Raw genomic sequence first — 7,745 nt, 5'->3', positions numbered from 1 at the left:
AAAGAAAAAAAAAAAAAAAAAGAAGCAGCAGCTTAAAAATAGGTTAAAAAAATTATTAGCATCAAAATTATCACTAGCAGACATAGCCACCAGCATGATTAGAGACCTAAAAACTTCAAAAAACAAACAAACAAAAAATAGGAAAAAAAAAAAAAAAACATATGGAAGAGAAAAAGACCAGAAAATAAGAATTTTAAAGTTATTACAGACAAATGAGAAACTAAAAGTGTAAATCAGAAAGCAAAGAGTTATGAAAAAAAGGTAGATTTGAAAGAAAATCAAATAGTATTTTAAAATTAAAATAGAGTCACTGCAATTAAAAGTTTACTGAATCAACCAAAAGTATGTTAGGCACAGAGAGAAATGGTGACTTGAATATGAGACCTTGAGATATAACCCAGAATGTAGCACAGGGAGGCAAATGATTTTTATCTACTATTTCATGAGAAAATAAAAGCCAAGAGAAGACAAGGTCTATACACACCCAACACCTGGTCTGCCCATACTTTGCAACTGCACCCATATACTCTCCAGAATCAGCTACGTATTTGGGGTACCCAATATAAAACTTATCAATTTCAAGGTGATTATCAGTTCGGTTCAGTTCAGTTCAGTCGCTCAGTCGTGTCTGACTCTTTGCGACCCCATGAATCGCAGCACGCCAGACCTCCTTGTCCATCACAAACCCCCGGAGTCTACTCAAACTCATGCCCATTGAGCCGGTGATGCCATCCAGCCATCCCATCCTCTGCAGTCCCCTTCTCCTCCTGCCCCCAATCCCTCCCAGCATCAGGGTCTTTTCCAATGAGTCAGCTCTTCACATCATGTGGCCAAAGTATTGGCGTTTCAGCTTCAGCATCAGTCCTTCCAATGAACACCCAGGACTGACCTCCTTTAGGATGGACTGGTTGGATCTCCTTTCAGTCCAAGAGACTTTCAAGAGTCTTCTCCAACACCACAGTTCAAAAGCATCAATTTTTCGACACTCAGCTTTCTTCACAGTCCAACTCACACATCCATACATGACCACAGGAAAAACCATAGCCTTGACCAGATGGACCTTTGTTGGCAAAGTAATGTCTCTGCTTTTTAATATGCTCTCTAGGTTGGTCATAACTTTCCTTCCAAGGAGTAAGCATGTTTTAATTTCATGGCTGCAGTCACCATCTGCAGTGATTTTGGAGCCCAAAAAAATAAAGTCTGACACTGTTTCCACTGTCTCCCCATCTATTTCCCATGAAGTGATGGGACCAGATGCCATGATCTTAGTTTTCTGAATGTTAAGCCTTAAGCCAACTTTTTCACTCTCCTCTTTCACTTTCATCAAGAGTCTTTTTAGTTCCTCTTCACTTTCTGCCATAAGAGTGGTGTCATCTACATATCTGAGGTTATTGATATTTCTCCTGGAAATCTTGATTCCAGCTTGTGCTTCTTCCAGCCCAGCGTTTCTCATAATGTACTCTGCATAGAAGTTAAATAAGCAGGGTGACAATATACAGCCTCGATGTACTCCTTTTCCTATTTGGAACCAGTCTGTTGTTCCATGTCCAGTTCTAACTGTTGCTTCCTGACCTGCATACAAGTTTCTCAAGAGGCAGGTTAGGTGGTCTGGTATTCCCATCTCCTTCAGAATTTTCCACAGTTTATTGTGATCCACACAGTCGAAGGCTTTGGCATAGTCAATAAAGCAGAAATAGATGTTTTTCTGGAATTCTCTTGATTTTTCGATGATCCAGTGGATATTGGCAATTTGATCTCTGGTTCCTCTGCCTTTTCTAAAACCAGCTTGAACATCTGGAAGTTCTCAGTTTACATATTGCTGAAGCCTGGCTTGGAAAATTTTGAGCATTACTTTACTAGCATGTGAGATGAGTGCAAGGTGATTATAGAAGGTGTCAAACCAATGTCCTGTGTAATTGCACTAGAGTAATCAGTCACATGTTCATGAAACCAACCTTTACTTCTGTTTCTGTGAATGAGCTGCCTGTCTCCTAGCTAATGTCAGTACATCCACCAGAGCACTCATGTACAGCCCCCTAATTGTTCAAGCTTATTCTTTCCATATTAATTTATTAATTTAGTGCAATACCAGTCAATATTACTTTTCAAAGAAATTGTTACACCAAATATCAAACTTCATACGGAAGAAATAAGAAATCTAAAAAAATAAAATCATATCTATAATAAGACGTCTTTCCGTACAGATCAGTTAGGCAGAAATTAGAAATTCTGATTAACAGTTTTTTGCAGGCATTTAGAGAAATAACTACTCTTATATAGTACTGTGGTGAGACTACTTTGTGGAGAAAAGTAGTAGTGAAAGTGTTAGCCGCTCCATTGTGTCCAACTCTTTGAGACCACATGGACTGTAGCCCACCAGGCTCCTCTGTCCATGAATTTCTCCAGTGGAGTGGGTAGCCATTCCCTTCTCCAGGGGATCTTCCCAACCCAGGGACCCAACCTGGGTCTCACGCATTGCAGACAGATTCTTTACTGTCTGAATCACCCAGGAAGCCTGCTTTGCAGAGAACTTTAACAATAACTTGTATAATTAAAATTAAATACAAGATGTCATGTGTAAAAATGTTCACTGAAGCAAAACAAGTCCAAACAAGTTAATCTACTTCTCCTCAGTAGAAGAATGAAAAAAATTAATTATATGTTTTAATAAATGGAATACAATACCATAGCTAAAGCTAACATAGAAGAGCCACACATATAGCCATATATACATTTCAGAAATACAATGATATGTGAAAAAAGTTGCAAAAGAATAAGTTGAGGATAATACTCTTTATGCACATTAGAAAAGCAGCAGTATAAATCATTTGTATAAATAGCATATACAGCAATGTACAGCATCATAAATGGGGAAAATTCACCTAACTTCAGGATATTGACTACTTCTAAAGAGGAAGACAGACTGTGAAATGGACTAGATTTAAGACTATTTCAGAGTAAAGTAAATTTGGATCCTTATTGGTTAGGAGTGGTAAAACTAATCCAGAAACATGAAAAAAGTGCCAGCAGAAAAGTTTCAAGATGGAAAACAGTCCCCTAACCCATGTGCCATAACAGAGTGTTAATACTCACAGAAGATTTCCATGTTTAGTGACATATGGGCAACTAAGCCTGAATGCTCATACACTTTACTCTTTAATGCATTTGAAAAGTAAATGCATTACTCAGTTGTCATCCATTTTTGTGAAAGGAAAGGTACACTCCCTGACTTTAACATGAAAAATGTAGATCGACCTTGTCATTTGCTCTTCAATTTTTGTCTTTACACCCTCATTGTTTAGTCTGACTTGTTATAATGAATGTCACCTGTGTTCTAAATGACTTCAAGCATCAAAAGAGAGAAAAATTACTGTTGCCCAAGAAGTAGTAGTAGATATTCTTCTCAGTCCAGGTGGGTTTTTGGCAGGCACCCCATTTTCTAAACCATGTAATGAATCACTAATATATGTATCTGACACAATCATAATAGAATCCAGAAAAAAAAAAATCATGCCATGAAAATACCTTTTCCTGAATTGATTTTGCTATTAATGGAAATGAATTTGCAACTATGGCATTTCTAATTAACCTTACTTTTCTGTGTTTGCAAAATGGGCAGCAGCCTTTTATTACCATGTCTCCATAGGGGTATATTAATAGAAGATATGGTTTTGTGACTGCTTATTTTACATGTTATAGTACCAGTTAATCAAGCTTATTCTGCTTACTTTCTGGAATACCTTGTGACCTGAAACAAAATTCAGTTTATATTTTCTCTCTTTCATATTTCTTTTAATTCTACTCATTAAATTGTGAGGATACTGTTTGCTGCATTGACATTTTTCTATCATTCTTTTGCTTCCTTTTGCTCCCTAAACATGTTCCCCAAGGCTAGACCTTTCCTCCAAGTCATTTGATGAATCCTTCCACAGTTATGGAGCTTCCCTGGTGTCTCAGAAGGTAAAAGAATCTACCTGCAATGTGAGAGACCTGGGTTCAATCTCTGGGTCAGGAAGATCACTTGGAGGAGGGCATGACAACCCACACCAGTATTCTTGCCTGGAGAATTCCATGGACAGAGGAGCCTGGTGGGCTAGTCAATGGGGTCACAAAGTCAGACATGACTGAGCAACTGATACTTTCACTTTTCCACAGTTATGATGTCATCCTACCAAAATCACTTGTTAATTCAGGAAAATTTGTCATGTCAATGAGGAAAACTGACATGTGTTTGTATGTGTCATTAAGAGGGCAAAAATAATATATGCCAGAATCTACTGAATACATTCCCTGACACTTTTGATGAAAACTATACTAAAACATAAGTTCCAAGAAAACATTAATGTTTATGTGGTTTGTTAACTGCAATAGTCCCAGTAGTGGCACCCTGGAAGCGTCAATAAATAGTTGGTATGATGGCACAGCGGTAAAGAATCCCTCTGCTGGTGCAAGAGACTCAAGAGACACGGGTTTGATCCCTGGGTTCAGAAGATTCCCTGGAGTATGAAATGGCAATCCACTCCAATATGCCTGCCCGGAAAATTCCATGGACAGAGGAGCCTGGCGGACACAACTGAGTGACTGAGAACACAACACACACACAAATAGTTGGTAACAAACAATTTAGAAAATGCTGTTTGCATTTTAATAAAGTGGGAGGCAGCAAGCATTATGATGAATATGTGTTAAATATTGAAAGTTATTAAGCAAGATAGAAAAGTACTACAAAAATATCTTCTATCCTGCTTAAACAAATACACATCATAAAGATGAAATTGTAAGATATGTTGTAAAGCTGTAATTTTTATATGGCCAAAAGCTGACAAAATTGTAAAACATTCCAATTGAATTATTATTGTGCATATTGGACATTAGGTTAATTAGTGAGTGATGCTTAATTGAATAATAAGGTAATTACATACATAATTTATAAGTATATATTTATTCCATACCATTGATATTTCTTGCCTTTATTTCAGAAAAATTAATACTCACGTGGTAATCAAGATTATCACATAATTTTGCTATACTGCAATTTGAAATATTTTGTCCAAAATGTAAATTAAATTAAAGAATTAAAAATCTTTATTTTTTAGACTTTTTCCGCTAAAGCAATCAAAATTATTCATTACGATATAAATGCAAAGTGAAGAGTTTTAATGAATATCACAACTTAAAATAGAAATTTACATGACAAATTTTAATGTAATTTTAAAAAATCTGATTGCTTTATTAAAACCTTTAAGAAAACACTCTCAGCAGTTCTGGTGTCCAATGTTCATCTAATTGTCAATAAAAAGATTATTATTACACCCCACGTATCATGTATACTTTCACAGGCAAAAAAGTTCAGAGTTTACATGTATTGTTTAGTATACCAAAACATTCCTCAAACTCCAAGAGCAACTATTGCAGATAATTCACTAATTTGTGTATTTTTCCAGAAAGAGAAATTAAAATTAAACAAGAAGCCAGAAAATGGACACTCAGCACTTTGAGAAAATGATGTTTAGCATCTAAGATCTACTCTTCCTGTTACCTGAAAGAAAGGTTATGATGAGGTAATTATTTTGATTTTGTCTCTTTGCTGAGCACTTCTGCCACTCAAATCCTATCTGTGGACAGAAGCAGAAAAACTGGGTAGCTTACAATGGAGAGAACTGCAGACAACACCTTGGTCAGGTGATTAAGTTAACATCCGTCATCAGTAATAAGACAGACCCAAATCAAATGTCCCCTGATGAAAGGAGAACAAAACTGTCTCACTTCTGTAAGAGTCCAAGAAGAGATGCACAATCTAAATTAATTATTAGAAATGGCAGGCAGTCCCAAATAAGAACATTCTAAATTTGTCTGCAACCCTTAGAAGTGTCAATAAAACTGTCCTCTTAAAAAATGAGTTATATCTATGTGAAGTAATATGATATAAACTCTAAAATATGTTTTACTTTTGTAAAAAGCTGGAGACCAGTACTTCAATTTTGAACATACACACACACACATAATTTCCAGAATGACAAAGAAACAGTTAATAGTGGCAGCCTCTGGGAGTGGAATCAGATGAAGGGTGAAAGATGTTTATTTTTCTCTTCTCAGTTTCCTTTCTTGTATGATTTATTTTTAACCTGAACAAAGGTCTTATTTGAAGTTTAAAAAAAAATAATTTCTTTAATTCCTTTGACCATTGTAAATTCTGTTTCTGACTCTGAAAATGAAAAATATTCTCTGACAAAAAAAAATAATAATAATAATTGCAGTTTTTAATTTAGTCAACACAAGACTGATGGTAGGTCATGGTACCTGGGGTCTCATTCCATCCTTGTCATTAAGAAGCTATGCTGTTTGGACAAGGCACTTCCATTCTCTGGGATTTAATTATTCATTTTATTGATGAGATTAACTCTCGCCTTAAATAAGACTTAAAATAAATGAAGGCATATAACATGCTGCCAACAGAGGGCAGTAATTAACCACAAATAGTTCCATGTTCTCTAAGCAAGAAATGCATCTTCTTCATACAATTTGAAGGAAAATAGTAATCAGAGTGGGGGCTCCCCGGTGGCTCAGATGGTAAAGAGTCTGCCTCCAATGCAGGAGTAATTAGAGTTTCCTCCCTATTCCTGAAAATTTGGATCACATTTCAACTTCCTCCCACTGAAACACTTCTATAAACCAAGCATTTCATTATCTCAAACAATTTCAGTTCTTTGCATTAGGAAAATAAAACATAATAAAAAACAGAATATAAAGTTTTACGATGAGTTTTGTGCTGAAAGAGGAGGCCTTGTTAATGGGAATCAGAATGACATTTCCTCTCTTCCTTCTGATCACTTAAATGGTGAATGTTAAGGCAGTAGCAACCGTGGAAACATAAAAGAAGAGGGATTACATGTGTACACCAATGTTCATCACAGCACTGCTTACACAATAGGTACAACATGAAAGCAACCTAGATGTCCATCAGCAGATGAATGGATAAGAAAGCTGTGGTACATATACACAATGTAACATTACTCAGCTTTTAAAAAGAATGCATTTGAATCGGTTCTAATGAGGTGGATGAAACTGGAGCCTATTATACAGGGTGAAGTAAGTCAGAAGGAAAACACCAATACAGTATACTAATGCATATATATGGAATTTAGAAAGATAGTAAGGACCCTATATGTGAGACAGCAAAAGAGACACAGATGTATAGAACAGTCTTTTGGACTCTGTGGGAGAGGGCGAGGGTGGGATGATTCGGGAGAATGGCATTGAAACATGTATATTATCATATGTGAAACAAATCGCCAGCCCAGATTCGATCCATGAGACAGGGTGCTCCGGGCTGGTGCACTGGGATGACCCTGAAGGATGGGATGGGGAGGGAGGTGGGAGGGGGGTTCAGGATGGGGAACACATGTACACCCATGGCTGATTCATGTCAATGTATGGCAAAACCACTAAAATATTGTAAAGTAATTAGCCTCCAATTAAAATAAATAATTTACAAAAAAAAAGAATAAGAGGGATTACTACAGATTGGGGCTGTACACTATGCTCAGCTACTTACTGGGATTTCCAAGTGGCTCAGTGGTAAAGAACCCACATTCAGGAGACACAGGAGACATGGGTTAAAAAGGGATATATACATATTATACATGTACCTGCATATTGTTTATTTTTATTGTTTAGTTGCTTCACTTATTGTTTAGTTTATTCTTTACTTCCCAATCCAGGAAATAATATGGAATAAACTCTAA

This window comes from Cervus canadensis, chromosome 15 (assembly GCF_019320065.1).
Source record: "Cervus canadensis isolate Bull #8, Minnesota chromosome 15, ASM1932006v1, whole genome shotgun sequence".
Taxonomy (NCBI): Eukaryota; Metazoa; Chordata; class Mammalia; order Artiodactyla; family Cervidae; genus Cervus; species Cervus canadensis.
Note: the sequence above shows the minus strand (reverse complement) of the source record.